The sequence below is a fragment of the Bubalus bubalis genome, chromosome 11 (genome assembly GCF_019923935.1).
Source record: "Bubalus bubalis isolate 160015118507 breed Murrah chromosome 11, NDDB_SH_1, whole genome shotgun sequence".
Classification (NCBI taxonomy): Eukaryota; Metazoa; Chordata; class Mammalia; order Artiodactyla; family Bovidae; genus Bubalus; species Bubalus bubalis.
This window is the reverse complement of record NC_059167.1, coordinates 85,644,203-85,662,330: the sequence shown is the minus strand read 5'-3', so window position 1 is coordinate 85,662,330 and position 18,128 is coordinate 85,644,203. Positions and strand designations below refer to the sequence as shown.

The 18,128-nt window shown below is 47.7% G+C and overlaps 1 long non-coding RNA gene across 3 annotated transcripts; it reads left to right on the top strand.

Annotated features, from left to right (window-relative positions):
- The first annotated feature begins 9,750 nt into the window (after positions 1-9,750).
- On the top strand, positions 9,751-16,861 carry LOC123328187. 3 transcript variants are annotated; one of them, XR_006542971.1, is made up of 4 exons: positions 9,751-10,412; positions 11,736-11,993; positions 14,497-14,788; positions 16,253-16,861. It is a non-coding gene; the product is annotated as an uncharacterized LOC123328187 (long non-coding RNA). The 3 variants fall into 3 exon arrangements; XR_006542970.1 differs by having other exon boundaries at positions 9,753-10,412; positions 14,503-14,788; XR_006542969.1 differs by lacking the exon at positions 14,497-14,788 and having other exon boundaries at positions 9,764-10,412.
- The last annotated feature ends 1,267 nt before the right edge of the window (positions 16,862-18,128 follow it).

The window sequence follows — 18,128 nt, the reverse complement described above, 5'->3', positions numbered from 1 at the left end:
CTGACTTGGTTGCCACCTTCCTGGGCAACCTCAAGTGGGTCATTTTACTGTTTTGTTTTTTTTTTTTCTCTCTCTGGATCTCAGTGCTCCCATCAGTAAAACATTACAAATGTCACCTGCAAGCCCGCATGAAGATAATGGGAACCGAATGAGATGCAGAAATGCAGGGAGATACAGTTCTCTGCATACAGATGATCATTTCTAGTCTCTAATTTAGGAAGCACCGAGTCTGTGCTAGATCCTCCGAATTCAGGAGTGGGAAAAGCAGATCATTTTCCCTGGAAAAGCTCATGGCACAGTAGAGGAGACAGTGAGTATGCAGGGTATACATGAATTCACAGCAGAGGGAGAGACCAACTCTGCCCACTGGGGTGGGGATTAGAGAACTTTGTAGGAGCTGGGAAAGACTGCACCATTCAGAGAATAAGAAGAAAGTGTTCAAACAGAAGGACTAGGATGAGCAAAGAAAAGACACACGAATCCGCAGGGCAGGAGAAGAGAGCTGTAGTATCTTGGGGTTGGAGCTATGTGGCTGGAGGTGCCTGGCTCAAGCATGCCATCTATGCCATACTCTTCTCTGTGATCCAGAGATGGTTTTCCCCTGGGAAGAAGCATGGTTGCTTCTTCCTGAGGGCAGGTTACCTGTGGCAGCAACATGAAAGGTGGCCCAGAGATAGGCCAGCTGGGGCCCAGAGATCTGTCAGCCTGCTGGTCCCACATACCAGGGTAAGGGTGATGTGGCCTCAAGTAGGGCAGGAGCAGGGGAGGTGGAGAGGAGACTATCAGCTTCTAGAGATATGTTGGTGTTGCTTAGTCACTAAGTCATGTCCAACTCTTTTGTGACCCCACAGACTAATACTCTCTAGGGTCCTCTGTCTATGACATTTTCTAGGCAAGAATACTGAAGTAGGTTGCCATTTCCTTCTCCAGGGGATCTTCCCTATCCAGGTATTGAACCCACATTTCTTGCATCTCCTGCATTGGCAGGCAGATTCTTTACCATTGAGCCAACTTGGAAGACCTCACAAGATCTATGGGCCCAAATCATCAGGACTTGGTAATTACCTGGGTGGAGGCGATGAGAGAGGTTGAAGAGTCTAGACTGACTCTTGGGCATTCAGCTCTGCTGGCTGGCTGGCTAGTGGGGCTGTCCCCCAAGCCAGGGGTGTACAGAAGGGAGAACAGGCTGTGCAGGGGAAAACAAGAGAAGATAAAGGGATTTGATGTGGGCACTGGGAGTGTGACAGGCCTGTAAGACACAAGAGGGGATGACAATGAGGGAGCTGAATGTGTGATTCAGGAGAAGGACTAGAGCAAGAAGCCATCTGGGCACAAGTCATCCAAGCAGAACCAAGACCATCATCATCACCATCATTATTACCAATATCATTACCTTCATCACGACTGCCAATTGTACCACCATGATCATCCAATCCACCATCTGCACCTCCACCACCACCATATCCACCACCAGCCTGCTCTCTGAAGATTAGTTCTGTTCTCCCAACTTCCCAGAAATGATTTCTTCCAAGACAGAGATAAATCACCTGGGCCCAGGCCTGCCCATAGCAGACTTTCAGAAACTATGACCATTACAACCAACTAGTGACAAGCAGACATCAGTGTCAGGAAAAACAGATCCCTGGCTCCATGCCCACCACATCCAGCCTGCCCAGGGTATCACTTGAATGGCTGGTACATCCACCCTCAGCCAGTCCCTGGGCCTGCAGAAGCTGTCCTCTGCCATCAAAATATATTTGCCAGCCAAATATACTGGGCCAGGGCCAACCTTCTCCAAGTGGCCAGACTACTGTGATCCATGCCTGTGTTGATAGTAAGTACCCAGGGTAGAAGTCTCCCACTGTCATGTGTTCTTTACCATGCCTTCACCCTCCCTGACTCTGAAAGTCTATCCCCTGCAGAAGCCCTCCTCCCTCAGCTTCCCTAGTAGCCCTCCTGTGTGCTCCTCCTCCATGAGGAACCTCGGTGGTGGTGTTGTGTTTGTGCGTTGAGCTCCTGGGTCCTCCTTAAGCTTCTCTCAGCTCCCTCCAGCCATAATCACACTTCATCTTCTCATAGAAGATGTGCTCTCTTCCCTTTTGGAGTTAGATTTCAACATGCACTAGTTATGAGTCCGTGAGAAAACCACTGACTTTGAGTCTCAGTTTTTGCACCTGTAAAATGGGCGTAATACCTTCTCCTTTACAGAGCTGTCATTACCCTTGACTGACACAACACACACAGATGAGGCTGCTGGGAACTTGCCTGACACATCTAAGCGTTGGTCCATTTTCATTACCTCTGCATTTTTCTATACCACCACCTGTCACCTCCAGATTTCATTTTTGTTGTTATATATGGTCTTGATTAACCTATCCTTATGTGGCCTTGGGCTTCCCTGATGGCTCAGATGGTAAAGAATCCACCTGCAATGCAGGAGAGCCAGATTCTATCCCTGGGTTGGAAAGATCCCCTGGAGAAGGGAATGGCTACTCACTGCAATATCCTTGGACTTCCTTGGTGGCTCAAATGGTAAAGAATCTGCCTGCAATGTAGGAAACCTGGGTTCGATTGATGGGTTGGGAAGATCCCCTGGAGTGGCTACCCACTCCAGCGTTTTTGACTGGAGAATCCCATGGACAGAGGAACATGGCAGGCTACAGTCCATGGGGTCACAAAGAGTAAGATGCCTGAGTGACTAAGCACGCAGGCCCGTCTGTATGTGGCAGTAGTTAGATAAGAGCAGAGTCTGCATCATATGTATCTTTGAATCTCCTGTAGCTCTGTGCCCATCCTAGGTGTTCCATAAATGTTGGTTAAATGACCAAGTGAATTGACTTAGTGGCTATTTAGCAGCTGCAAATTCTTGCTCACTTGGGAGTTAGGCTTAAAGAAATGAGAAGGCACATCTTACACCCTTTTGTGTGTTCTCCAACCACATGACACTGGTTTGAGGGAAATTTGTCCCCTACTCCCATCCAGTTGTGTGGATACAGCAGGGCTGGCTAGGGCATGAGACGACATGCCCTGTTTCTGCTGGGCCCTTGAGTGGGCCTGCACAAATCAGGGGAGGCTTCCTTGAGAAGCAAAGATTAGACCAGAAGTTCTCCAGCCCAGCTGCTCCTCAGAACTACTTGTAGGCTGTAAAAACCCAATGTCCATGGGCCAGACCACGGACCAATGAAATAAAGATCTCTGGGGACGGGAGCCAGATGTCAGTGATGGTTATAGCTCTCAGGTGACTCTTGTGTAGCCGAGTTGGAAAAGCTCCTGGTCAGAGGCTGTTTTTGAAAGACTGAGGGGAGGCGGGGGCGAGACGCTTTCGGGCCTGGAGGTCTGACGAAATGCCCAGGGCTGTTGCCGCTCTGCTCGCCTCTGCTGCCAGTGTTCTCTTTCCCATTTTTTTTTCCACTCACCTCCCGCTCACTCTCCCCACTGACGAGATGGAACATTTCCTTCCAGTGCCTGCATTAATAACATCATGTATCCCCGGGGAGATTATGAGTCTCTCGCTCTGTTCAGAGCCCCCTCGCCCATCAAAGGCCAAGGGCGCAGGGAGAGGACAGGCGGGATTTACATGGGTAACTCCAATTAAGACAAATGTCAGCTCCCTCTCTGCAGGCGCCCGGTTGGGTGGCATAGGCTGGCAGTAGGAGAGTAAGAATGCTTTGCTGTAACTGTCAGGCTCTGACAGGAACAGCCAGAAGGAAGCAAAAGGAGAGCGTGAGCAGGAGGGCAGTCCTGGCCCAGGTACCCGCTGGGAGGCAGCGCACACATCCCATCCCCCCTTAGAAGCATCCTTGAAGGAGCCATTTTGGAAACATGATTGGGCTCGCAGGCCCTTCCTGTGGGGGGTGACACCTAGAAGCAGCTCCCAGCCCAGGGACCCCAGGACTGGCTGTTCATTTCTCCAAGTCTGTGCCAGGGTTCCCTACCTGCTGAATAGAACAACCCTTCCTATGCCAAGTGAGGTTCCTGGACCAACAGCATCTATATCACCTGTAGGACAGATAGAAATGCAGGGCCTCAGGCCACCCAGCTCTCCTGAATCAGAACCTGCAGGTTAACAAGATCCCCAGTGACTGGAACACACACTGTAACATTTGAGAAGTGCTGGAAATGTAAACCTGGACTTGAAGGGTGACAGAGCAGTGGCGTGATGGGGACTGAAGACAGTGGTGTCAGGGGCTCAAGGCCTGGCTCTGCCCAGGAGCTCCTGGGTCTCCTTGGACAGGTCACTTTGGCTTCAGTCTCCCAGTCTGTACAGTGGAGACAAGGATACCTCCACAATGAGCAACTCATGGAAACGCTTACAAATGTAGGTCATGATAGTGCTGGAGGAAGAAAAAATACTAGTGATATTAACAAGCATGTAGTAGGCACCTGAGGTGTTCTTGGACTGTGCAAATGACTTTATGTCAATTATCTCACTTAACACTCATATTTCACTAAAACACTATCATTATCCTCAATTGCAAATGGGAAGTGGTGACTCATGAAGGCAAAAGAATCTACCCAAGTGTACACAGGTAATGAAGGCTGGAGCCATCCTGGACCCTATATGCTTATATAGTACAGTTACCAAAGCTCTCCTCCCAAGGCCACCCTCTAGTCCCACTTTCCCCAAAGCAAAGAAGGCTCCCTTCTCCTGGGCAATACGAGTCTGACTCTAAACCGTAGGGACACCACACTTGGGATTACCAAGTTCTCCCAGTTACAAGCCAGAGAACAGGGTCGTATGCCTTACCTGGCTCCCAGTAGCCTGTGATCCTGCTCACATCACTCCCCCATCAAACAGCAGAGTTCTGTAATCTTGGCCTTCTACCTTCCTTCAAGACTTCTCGAGTCAATAGAGAGATTTAACAGTGTGAGTCCTTTGAAAGCTACGGAAATAGAGCCCTGGAAACAATGAACTTTGTAATCAAGAGAGAACAGGGTTCAAATTCCAGTCTTGCTATTTATTGTGGCCATAGGCAATTTATCTCTGTGGGCCTCAGTTTACTCTTCCATAAGATGGGAATAATAACAATCTGCTTCCAAAGGCTGTTGAAGAGATTAAAGGTGGGAGGTTTCAAGATCTAGCACGATGCCTGGCACATAGCAGGCACTCAGGAAAGAGCAACTGCTCTTTATGGTCTTCTTCAAACTTTTCCTATAAAGGAATATTGTGGGTAAAATGGGAAGGCTCTGGCACTCAGGACATCAAAGAGGGATTGAGTGCACTGAGCCGGCAAACTGTCTTGGGGCTAGGGGTTCTCAGCCAGGTGCCTGCAGATGTGTCTGGACATGCAGGGAGCTTGGGGCTTTAGAAAGTCCTGCCACCAGCCACCACCTAGCTCACACAATATCAGAGAGTCTTGTCTGGAGGAAAAAAATAATCATTGGCTTTTTTTGCTTTTTCTTTTTCTTGGTAATTTAAGCCACTTTAGATGTAAATTACTCCTAGAATTTTTCTTCTCCTTTCTCTGTCTTGAACAGAGCGCCCCAAGCCTTTCCCTGGTGACTTGCAGTCACGCTCATGAGCAGTGCCGGCTGCTCTCTGCTGTGACATGGGATGCCCTTAGGGCCCAGGACTGAGGCCAGAGCCCCACGTGGCCACAGGTGGCTAATAGCACACCCACCCCGGCTCCGGCCTTGTGGTTCAGACACAGAAGGCCCCTGTTAAAATGGAAACATCTGAGCGGGAAGCACATTAAGACGTTGTGGTCCATGACCTCTTCCTCTGAGCGAGCAAGAATTGATTTCTTGGATTAACAGCAGGTATTTGGCAAGGCCCCAAGGTGGGGGTGGTCTCAGTTTAAGAAACAGTGAGAAGGGGGAAGGACAAGACTTGGCCCTGGAGCTTCACCTGGTGCAGACGGGAAAGGATTCAGATCTGCCCAGGGGATTTGCTAGTTTAGAGGACACCACAGTCAGGGTGGCTGAGCAGTGAACTCCCCTTGTCATCACTGAGAACATTCGGGAGCCAGGGGCAAATACAAGTGCGTACTAGGGGGTGCGTACAGAAAAGGTTTAAATGTCAATTCAGGGCTGTGAGCCCCCTGCTGCCCGCAAGATAAACCCCAGTGCTCAGCCTTATGCACAAGGTCCCCTCTTGTAAAGCGGCCTATATCTCTATCTCTATTTTTATCCATATAAATAGCTTTTCTAAGCCAGCAATTTGGATGAAGACATGGAAAGCATGTGCACCAAATTTGCAGATGACTCAAAGCTGGAGGGGATGAGAGAATTAAGGTTCAAGATGATCTCGACAGTTAAGAATGCTAGGTCAAAAGCAACCAGATGAAATTTAGCATCAATAAATCTAATGTCTTGAATGCAGGTTCCAAAAATCAATTGCACAAGAACGGGATGAGGGAGACCTGGCTTGACTGCAATTCACATAAAAAAAGATCAGGAGGTTTTAGTCGGTTTCAAGTTCAACATGAGCCAGCTGAGCAAGAGGCGGTTTGGGGAGGGAAAAGGAACATGACGGTCACATCCTCAGGCTACGGAGGCATTAACCCTTAGTGACGGGGGCGGGGCTGCTAAATGGCAGGCCTGGGAGGGGTAGTAACAGAGTTAATATTCAGCAGGTACTTAGGACACGGACAGTGTGCTCGTCGCACTCACTTGCCCAAGTTCACACAGCCAGTGAGTGTTGGGTCCATGCTCTTGACCGCTCCACTCTGCCGCTTCTCCAGCAGACAAGAGCCTGTCTGCTCTCTCTTCTGCATTTTACACATGAGGAAACAGGACCGGAACCGAGAGCACGCTCTGTCCACAGTCACCCAGGGAGTGAACTGAAGACTTGGGCTCTCCTGGGACCCTCTATTCACTGCTCCTTCCCTCCGCCACGCTGGGTGGCTGCCAACATCTCGAGATGGCTGAATGCTTACCTTTAAAGCATGAAAGCCTGGGTCATAGCTTGTGTGGCACTTATTCCACGGCAGACTCCACCCTACCCTGCCCTACTGAGCTGGGCATTGCATGAGATTTAGCTGTTTCTTTGTCACAAGGAGTCACACTCAAAGTTAACAATTACCATGCCTGATTCAATCACAGCAGGATATATATATATATGTTTACTGCAGAGAACCTGAGATTTTGTATTATGTCCCTGTTCATGTTCCCATGTTTATTTTTTTCAGTTGTTTTCCAGTTAAGTTGCTCATGGCCTCATCTGAGGGCTCTGTTGTTGTTTAGTCACTAAGTCATGTCTGACTCTTAGCGAGCCCATGGACTGTAGCCCACCAGGCTCCTCTCTCCATGGGGATTCTCCAGGCAAGAATACTGGAGTGGGTTGCCATTTTCTTCTCCAGGGGATCTTCCCAACTCAGGGATAGAATCCATGCCTCCTGCTTGGCTGTTAGATTCTTTACTAATGAGCCACCCAGAAAACCTACTCTCAGGCCTCTCTACTTCTTTCTGATTTCCCAGAATCAAGGGAGCTTTCACATTAAGAGACATCAAACTGAATTTCTGCTGTGGGCCAGGCATAATGCTGGATCTTTCACATATATTATCTCAGTAATCATGAGATTATTATTATCTGCCAACCCGTGAGCTAGGTTATTGCTATCTTCATCTGCCAGTGAGGAAACTGGCTTTATAGGGTGACCAACCTCCCAGCTTGCCTGGGACTGAGGGGTCTCCCAGGACATGGAAATTAGCATATTGAAACCAGGACAGTCTGGTATAAATGGGGGAGGGGGGAGGTGGAGAGGGTCACCCTAGGCTCAGAGAAGTTAAGAAACCTGCTTAAGGTCACACAGTTAGAAAGTGGTTGAGTGAGAATTCAAAATCAGTTCCCCTGATACCGAATAAACCTTGGTAGAAATGAATGTGAAGTCAGAGTGAGTAGTCTGGCCAACTCTCTGACATCTGACAGATCCCTGGAAAACTTGTTTTGCTTCTGACCAGTCAGGATGTGTGAGCCGGGCCAGAGAAGGTGACCTTAGTAGTGAAAGGCTCACAAATGAGGTCCACCAAGAAGCGGATGAAAGAACCGAGGAGAAAGAGATAGTGGGAGAGAGAGACAGGGAGGCTGACATGAGACCACCATGAAAAAATTCCCACAGAAAAGAAGATACTCAAGCAGTGAAGTCCTGGAGGTCCATCCCAAAACGGAGCAGAGTCACTGGGAGGCCACTATGGCTCCATGTCAGAACTTCCCAAAGATCGGGTCACTGGAAGGAGATTGCTCAGGGGGGGGGGACCTTCCTTCTCATCGCTGGAGGTGTTTAAGGAGAGGCAGGGTGATCCTCTGCCGATGATCCTGCAAAGGGTTCTCCTCTAGCACATGTGAGGTGGACCAGATGAACTCTCAGCTCCCTTCCCATGCTGGGACCCCCTCTGGCAGATGTGGGATCTCTTTTGACATCTGTAAATATTTGTGCATTCCCAAGTGATAAAGCGGAGCTCTTGGCTCACAGAGGTCAGGACGGCAGGCTCGTTGGGAGAGCAGTTTGCTTGGTGTTTCTGTAGGATGTGTTTCCAAGATTTCTTGTCATCTGTGTTTGGAGTGGACACAAGTGGCAGGGCTTTTTGCTTTTTTTTCTTGCTGAGAGAGGATTGTTCAAGAGGAAAGGATGCAAATGGAGATCATTCAAGAATGTAGAAGGAAAGCTGAATGGCAAGGACTTTACGTGGCTACAGTAGAGACACGCCCCCACCCTGCGTCTTCCAGTACAAGATCAGCCTGGGGCTCTCTTGTCCCATTGTGTGGTGTTTCCTGGGAGAAGCTGGAAGGGTTACCCCACCCACTGCACTGGGTTTGGTCCATCACCTGTTTACAGGTGGGTGAGGAGGTGACAGGTCATCAGGTCTTTTTATTTCTTTAATGTATTTATTTTGGGCTGCACTGGATCTTAGCTGAAGCATGTGGGTTCTTTGTGGTGGTCTGCAGGCGTGGCTCCCAGGCTCCAGAGCTTGTGGGCTCTCTAGTTCTGTCACACAGGGTTGCCCCACGGCTTGTGGGATCTTAGTTCCCCGAACAGGAATCTAGCCTGTGTCCCCTGCATTGGAAGGCAGATTCTTAACCAATGGACCACCAAGAAAGTCCCTGGTCATCAGGTTTTGACACTCATAGCTGGTGTGGCTATTTCAGCTCCTTCCCCAAGGAGCTGGAGGCAGGGGTGCAGAGGTAGCGAGATGCTAAGATCCCAGGTTAGTGGAGAGTCAGAGGGGAGTCTTATTCTTCTGTGCAGGTCACAGTGTGAGTTTTATCATGGTCTCTTGTTCTTCACATTCTGTCTCATCTACTGCATTGACATCCCCCTGAAAGCACAGATTGGAGGTGGCCATCTTTCAGAGGGCTCCATCTGTGAACATGCCCCACTTGGTCACACGTGTGTCCTTTCTCACACTGGCCTGGACTTGGCTTCCCTTCTCCATGCTTTCATTTCCATCTGAGAAGAGGGGAAAAATAGCATCTGTCTCATAAGATCATTGTGGTAATTTAACGAGTTACTCTGTGTAGGACTCTCAGAATAGTGCTTGGTATTCCAGGGTAACTGTTTCTGTCTTTATTTGATGGCCAACTTCTACTCATCCTGGGAGAGCCTGGGTCATTTGCTCTGTGAAGTCTTCCTTGTCTTCCCCAGAGGTAGATTTGTTTTTCATTGATTTTCAGGTTTGAGGTTCTGCTGTTAATTTGAAGTCTCTGGGGGCAGTTACTGTTTGGGACCAGCCCACGTGCTGGTCTCTCCCACTAGACCTAGACGAGGGCGGGGGACTCCCTGGCCAGTCGTATCCAACTCTGTGCCTAGTACACAGTGTCTGCCCTGTGGTAAGAGCTCCAAAATTGTTGTTGCCCAAATGAATGGGAGGATGAGTAAGTCAGAAAAAAATGGTGGTCCTGAGAGCTGACCTGTTGGTTCCTATTAGGATGACGTTGTCTTAACCTCAGGAGACCCTGCTCTTGGCTTCCCTGCCACCCCCCACCCCACTCTCCTCCCCACATTGTTGGACAGACACCTCATTTCCCCACTTCTCTAAAACGTTTTGGATTCAGAAAATAGCAATCATTTAGGAAAATGGGTAATTACTGAGGGCTCAATCACGGAAAACATGTAACTCCTGGAGTCTTTGGTGAAATGTCAAGGACTTGATTAGAACAAGCCCAGTCCCTGGTGATTTGAAGAAAATATGATCTGTTTGTCCTAGAGGGGGAAGAAGGATCACTCTTTGTTTACAAACCAGCCTGGCTAATCCCTTCTGACAATATGGGAAGTCATTCTGCTTGGCTGAAGTATTATTTCAAGGCTCCCTTAAGGAAGAACTATCTTCTACTCAATTAAAGCAGAGCCTGAACTTGTTCTGACCCCATCATTCCACAGCCAGGAAAGCAGGCTTGGCTCCTTCCAGCGGGGTGGCTGCCCGGGCTCCAGGCCGAGTGCTGTTACATCAGGACGTCTCAAGCATTTACTGGGGTGAGAAACAGGGGAGGGGAAACCATCCCTCCCCAGCTCCCTTCAGCCCGGCCCAGGGTTGGGTGCTGTGCAAGAAAGAGGGTGCTGAAGAGGGAAAAGGCCCAGTTGTCCCAGCCCTGTGGTCGCCAGGGTTCACCCCTGCCGGCCCAGCTTTAGCTGGGGGGCCAGCAGTCAAAAGTGATGAGCAGTGCCCCCCACCCCAACCTAGTGGCAGGTAAGGGCTCCTCAAAGACCTTTGAGTCCCCACCTATCTTGCAGGAGAACTCAGCTTCTACCATGCTGTTCTATGCAGGTCAGTGACTCCTAATCAGAACCTTCCTGCCAAGCCCCGCCTCTGTCTGCAGGAATGAGCGGTCTCGTTATTTCGTGGAGACCAAACCAAGATGCATGATCTCATTGGAAAAGCACACACTCAGAGAGTCTTACCCCCTCTTCCCCAAGCCTCACCAAGCCCTGGGGGAATCAGGAGGGAGCGGGCTTAGCCAGACCGACTGCTTAGGAAAGGGTATGTTAGCTCAGAAGATCATCTATGCAGGAAAGTGCAATTTTCCTCTTGCTCTTCTCAATTACAAAATAATAAGATTGTTAAAAATCCAATAGTATGAATGTCAATATTGGCAGGAGCAGCCGCAGGAAATTTAATTGCACGATGGGTGCCAGTTAAAGATGGTATGTGTTCTTCTTGGCTTTTCTTAATTCTAATTAGGATAAAATTTACCAATCTTACAGACTCACAAACAGAGGCTTGTCACCGGGCCAGGCATGGGTCCTAACAATGTTGGCTTCCTTTTCTGAGTCCCGGGCCTTTTCTTCTCTCTAAACATCGTCTCTGATTGGGGCTTTTTGCTGGTTGTGAACATCGTCAGCTCTCCAGTTTCTTTGCCATGTCAGAGGACCAGATGTTTTTTATTTGAGAGCAAATTGACACATTAAATTACACTGTGCAAACATTAAAGCCAGCCGCGGGTAAACAGGCCGAGATTCATTGAATTTTACGGGTCACAATAATGTTTATGTAATTTAACAAATTCCTGCCCTGCTGCTGAGTCTCTCCCAGAAGTATTAATTTAAGAAAGATGGGACCTGCCCAGAGGCACCCCATGCCATCCTCTTGCTGTGGCCCACTGTATTTAGATCTGGGCATCTGAATTTCCCATACAGAGTGGGGAACCAGCGGTAGGTCTCACTTTGTCTTAAGTTGTCTACTATTTCCATGCACATGGAACCTTATGAAACATTCCTGATTGTGGACATTTGTTGGATTTGCCTGTCCAGGATCCATCTATTCTTTCTCTTAATAACTGCACTGTGATTTTTCTCTAGGAACCATCACTTCTGTCTTTTTATCCATTTCCAAGCTTCCTGTGGTGGCAGAATTCACGCTAGCAATATGGGCACGTGATGTACTCCATTCAAGGCATGGCCAATCAGAGCATTCCATTAGTCCCTGGCCTTGTGATTGGTTCAGAGGTGGAAGTGTGATCAAATCCAGGCCCACAAGCATCAGCCGGCCCCAGTGTCTTTAGAGAAACTGGCAGAATAAGGAGCTCTCTTTCCACTGGTCTCATGAAGTGGTAAAATGTAAGTTGGGAGTTGCTGGGCACTGTTTGCCACCAGTTGGGAAAAGGTGGCCTGGGAATCAGACCAACACAGAAGAAAGCCAAAATGGAGAAGGGCAATTCCCATGAAATTTTTTTGAGCCCTTGGATCCAGTTGTGGTTGAAATCTACACCTGAGCTTTGGGGTTATGTGACTTAATAAATCCACATTAAGGTTAAGCTAAGCTGAGCTGAATTTCTGTGACACTGCATACTCAATGAAGCAAGACATCACCCCCTACCTCTGTAGAAATAGGACCCCTTTCCTAATTTCCCACAACACTGGCATTGGCCCCCATGGGTGCCCCTCTCATCTCTGATTCTCTAGTACTCTCCTAGGAGACCCACCACCCTCCACTCCAGCCAGGTTCTGTTTCTAAACATACCCTGCTTTTTGCTCCTGCCTTCTTTCTCTCATTTTCCTCTTATTCCCGACAGTGCCATTCTCCCCCACCCCTCATCTACCTGTCTGTCCTTCAAGGCCAAGTTTAATTCTGCCCGCAACCCCCCCACCCCAACAAGGAAGCCACCCTACCTATCCAGAACCCTCTGCTCTGAAATCCCAGATGCCTTCAGTAGGCTCCACATCTTTTGGCCTTTATAAGAATTAAAGAGTTATTGTACTTTTATTGCTTCTTGTATTATATGGTTGATTTTCCTCATCTGTTCTCTCTAACCTATAAAATTCCCGAAACAGTGCTGGACACAAGAAATCATAGATCATTAGTATTTGAAGGTATATTAAAGATTAAAAAGATCACCCTGCCCCACAGCTTACAGGTGAGGAAACTGAGGCCCAGAGAGGTGGGCTGACTTGCCCAAGGTCGTGCAGTTAATTTATGGCCAGGCCAGGGTAGAATTCCAACTGAATGTTCTTTTCACAAGCTTCATCAATTTGGTTGATTTATTTTCTGGTTAAGTGTATGTACAGCTTGAACTGGCATCGTACCATCTATTAATGGTCCTGAGTCAGCACCTGCAGAAGAAATGAAGGGTGGACTTGCCCGAATCAAAAGATCTGGTTTCAGCTTCCAGCTGGGCTGTATGACCTTGGGCCAGTCCTTCTGCCTCTTTTTTTTTTTTTTCTTTCTCATTTTCACAACTACAAAAATGAGTCTTGGCCTAGATCTGAGGACAAGTTTTATTTGTGGCCTTCTCCCAAGGACTGGAGGTCCTGTCTGCAGCACTGTGTGGGAAGGATCTGACGTGGCATTCAGCTCAGTAGAAAAGAGGGCCATGACCTGTTACCACTGGCTCAAGTTCAAGAACATGGATGGAGGCGTGTCAGATACTTGCCTCACATGGACAAGATGCTTTCTTTTTTTTTTTTTTTTTAATGTTTATTTATTTTTTATTGCATTGGGTCTTAGTTGCAACATGCAGGACCTTTCCTTGCAGCATGTGGGCTCTCTAGTTGTGGCTCGTGAGCTCCAGAGTGCCTGGGCTCAGTAGTCGACCTGCTTAGTTGAGCTTAGTTCAGGCTTAGCTGACCTGCAGCATATGGGATCTTAGATCCCCAACCTGGGATCAAACTTGTGTCCCTTACATTGGAAGGCAGATTCTTAACTGCTGGATCACCAGGCAAGTCCCATGGATGAGATGATTTCTGAGGTCCCCTTCTATTCTGTTATCCTAGGCAGTTAAGTACTGATGCCAATGCAAACACAGAGCTCATACTCATCTTTGGGGCCCCTGTCAGGTCCCATCAGCTCTGGGCTGCCTCTCTGTGTAGCCTTCTGTGCCCATGGCATCATGAAACTTCCTGACTCCAAGATCCACATCTCCACCCAACAGAAGTTCTCTTGGACCCTACCCTGGATCCACTGAGTAAGATAAATTTGGGGTGTGAACTTGGCAGATCCAGGAGGTCACATGACTGAGAAGAGGTATGAGGTTATGGAGAAAAACTTATGGTTGGGGAACACAAGGGGACTGAGGAATCTATTTCCATTTTTTCACTGGTGTCCTGGCAACAGACATCTTCCCAACACCTAAGGGGAAATAGGGACCTGGAGCAATAATCCATACAACTCTGGTGTGGGTTCCCCTGGAGGGCCAGGGGCCAAGAATCTAGGGTCAGCTGGGGGATCTTGTCTGCCAGTCTACTCCTTCTAGGGGATGTCTGCATGTGGTCCAAATTCTGAGATGTCAGAAAAGTACCCAACTTGGAGACTTATGTGCTGTCCTGTGTCTGAAGTTCTGACCTTTCACTAGGACCCCTTTCTTCCTCACTTTACCCCTCTTTCAAGTGGAAATAATAGTCCTAATATTGCAAGATTGTGATGAAAGAGTCCACTGAAATAATTTACATGAAGTGCCTGGCACACAGGACCAAGTGGTATTTGGCAATGTACCTTCCTCCCGAACCTCAAACTCGTTCTCCTCCAGTCTAAGGACATTCAGACACTCATTTAACAAACTGTCTCTGCATTCTGGGTGCTAGTAATGCAAGGATGAGAGAAACTTATTACTTGGCTATCTTTTAGTCACAGGTAACTGGAATAAAATCCAAAGTACTTATGGAAAAAGGAAGTAGGATGGAGATCTTCTGGGTTATAGAAGTAACTGCCTTCAGGCATGGCTGCATCCAGAAACTGAACTGATGGCATTGGGTCTTGACCGCTCTCTTCATCTCTCAGCCTGGTTTTCTGCATGTAACAGGCAAGATGGATATTGGAAGCCCAGGTCAGTGTAACAAACCCAGAACAGGTGGAAGGAAGTCTTCTGATTGGCCTGGCTTAAGTCGTGTGCCCATGATGGATCCAATCATGTGGTTAGGTAAGATGTGTTGGTCAGGCTTGGGTCATGTGACCAGGGAAAAGGCAGGATGGATGGCCCACCCCCAGTGTTCATGGAAGAAGCTTCCTCTGGGAAAGAAAGGGTCTTCTCCCAGGAGAAGCTGGATGGAATATAGAATGGCTTTTGGACAGGCATGGGGGAGGAACACATCCTCTTCTAAGAAAATGATTAAAATGTACCCTGGATTCTTTCTGGCTTTCCCTTGGGATTTCATGCACAGCAGGCTCCCTGTGCCCCTTGCTGGGCAGGGATGAGGACAATTCCTCGGCACCTAGTCCCCGCCTGCTGCCCTGTCCAGGGGCAGGGAACCAGTGACAGTGTAACTGGAGGTCTCTAGGTCTTTAGTTTTCTCCAGAGAACGTAATGACATGATGCTGACCGCACGGGCCATGGACTGGGGCCTGGCGGCAGAGGCTTCTGAGGCTTGTGGTTTGGTTCCTGCCAATGTCAACTCCTTTCTGTCTAACTTTAGAAACCCACGGTTGGCTTCCCTTGCATCAAAGAAGTCAAAGTAGTCAACTCCAGAGGCTGTGTATTTTTAAAACAACAACAACAAAATCAAAACAAAACCAGAAAGGAAGAAAAAAAAAAAAATCCAGTGATCTTTCAGAGCCAAGGAGACTCAGCACATACACCCCTAAGCTTCAGGGAAATGCCCAGTGACTGTGGTCAGCCCAAATTAAACATATCTACTCTGTTTTTAAAGCTAAAAAAAATTCTAAATGACCTTTAATTAGTAGACCCACTTCTTTCCTTCCCATCAAAGCCAAGTGTTTCATGCAGAACTACATTTCCTAAAAAGGCCTAGGGCTGGAGGCTAAGCTCCCTCACCTTGCACGGGATAATGACCTGCAGACAGCATTCCTGCCCAGCTTTGTGGTCCATGGCTGTACTGAGTGGGGTGCTGTTGCTGGAGCAGAGGGGTAGGAGAGTGGCCAGGCCATGAAACCTCAGTAAGGAGGCCTGGAGTTCCCCAAATCTGCCAAATCTCCACTCTGTTCTTTTTTTAACTGTGCAACTTTGAGCAAGTATCCTAACCTCTCTGGTCTTCATTTCCCCATCTATAAAATAGAGGCCCCGGATACCAGGTAGCCACCTCTGGGTGAGAGAAGTGGGCTTTACCAAAAGCCCCAGACCCTCTACAAAAAGATGAAATTGTTGCTAATCTGTCAAAATGCCTTGACTCCTTTTCCCCCTTTTCTTCTTCCTCTTCTTTTTATTTAAACATGTTTCCCCTTTTCTCTGTCTTTGCCCCTCTCCTTGGATCTTCTTTATTGGTCCGCCCTTCCCTTGTCCCGGGGGCACATCATTCATCTGGTTTCTAAGCAACAGGAAGCTCAAAAGTGATGTTGGTACTAGGGAGAAGGGGGGTTTCCCGAAAGGGCCAAGCTGGATTTGTATAGGCATCATCACCCAGACATTCTATTTGTGCATCTTTTCCAGGTCATCTGGCCAGATCCAGCCCCTTGGACATAGAGCTGTGAGAAAACATTCGTTCTTTTAGATCCAACTCGTGGTGCAACCCTCAGGAAATTTCCCTCTGCCAGCTGCCCAAGTTGGCCAGACAACTTATCCTCTGATCAGGGGGGGTCACACATCATCCCAAGAGAATGGTTATTTTTTTCTGAAGGCTGTAGGGCAGTAGAAGGAGAGGGAAGAGGCTTAAAATAAAACACATACACACACAGTAGACCAGTGAGTAATACTGATGGGCTCACACAGACTTCAGGATTAATTTATAGATGCTTCTTAAGCTGAAGTGACTTGTTCAGGCAACTGGGACAGGCCAGGCCACATTCCCTCGGCTCTCCATCTACTGAACCTTTCTGTCCTCAGCCCAGCTAATGCAGAGGAAGAAAAGAACTGACACTGGCCACAGGCCCCCGTGTGATCACGCTCCAGGTCTCTGCACTCAAGCCTCCCGGAATATTAGAGTCCTAATACTTTTTTTCAAATTTCTTTAGTTGTTTTGTTTTTTTCAATCAAGGCAAAGTTTACAGAGTGCAATGTACCTGTCTTTAGTGTGCAATGCAATGACTTTTGATGAACCTATATACCGTATCAGTTTTAAAAATACTAGACAGCATGTTAAAAAGCAGAGATTTTACTTTGCTGAAAAAAGTTCATGTAGTCAAATCTATGGTTTTTACAGTAGTCATGTATGGATGTGACAGTTGGACTGTAAAGAAGGTTGAATGCTAAAGAATTGGTGCTTTCAAATTGTGATGCTGGAGAAGACTCTTGAGAGTCCCTTGGACTGCAAGGAGATCCAATCAGTCCATCCTAAAGGAGATCAGTCCTGAATATTCACTGGAAGGACTGTTGTTGAAGCTCCATTAATTTGACCACTTGATGAGAAGAGCTGACTCATTAGAAAAGACCCTGATGCTGGGAAAGATTGAGGGCAAGAGGAGAAGCGGGTGACAGAGGATGAGATGGTTGGGTGACATCACCAACTTAATGGACAAGAGTTTGGGCAAACTCTGGGAGATAGTGAAGTATAGGGAAGCCTGGTGTGCTGCAGTCCACGGGGTTGCAAAGAGTCCGACACGACTGAATGACTAAACAACAACCATATCAGTGATATTATAGAACGTTTCCAACACCCCAGAAAGTTATTTTGTGTCCCTTACAGCCATACCCACCCCAAAGGTACCACTCTTCTGATTCCTATCACCATACCCGAATTCTGACAATTCTAGAATTTTATGTCAAAGGAATCCCCCTGTATTTGTTCTCTGTGTATTGTTTCTTCACTCAAACTCATGTCTGTGAAGTTCAGCCCCACTGTTCTGTGCATCAGTATTTGAGTCCAGTTTCCTCTGACTCCTATCCCCGCATGTGAACACACCACTGTTCATTTGCCCAATGCCTCTGTTCATGAATATTTCTCTCATTTCCAGTTTGAGGCTACTGTGGATTAAGTTGCAACAGCATCCATGTACAAGACATGGCGTGGACATATGTTTTCATTTCTCTTAGATAAATACCAGGGAGTGGAACTGCTGGATCATAAGGAGTCAAATATTTAAATTTAGAAGAAACTTTAATTGATGTGGTTTGTACCACTGACCCTCGTAACCAGAAATGTATAAGGGCTCCAATTGCTCTTCATCCTCACCAACATTTTGTGTTGCTGTTTTTTTTATTAGTCACTCTTGTGTTTGTGTAATAGTGGCTCATCTTGGTCTTCATTAGCATTTCCCTGATGACTAATGATGTTTCCCACAGCTTACTGTGTGTATTGGCCATTCATATGCCCCAAGGTCCCAAAGAGTTTCTCCTAGATTTTTTCTAAAAACTTTGTAGTTTTATTGTA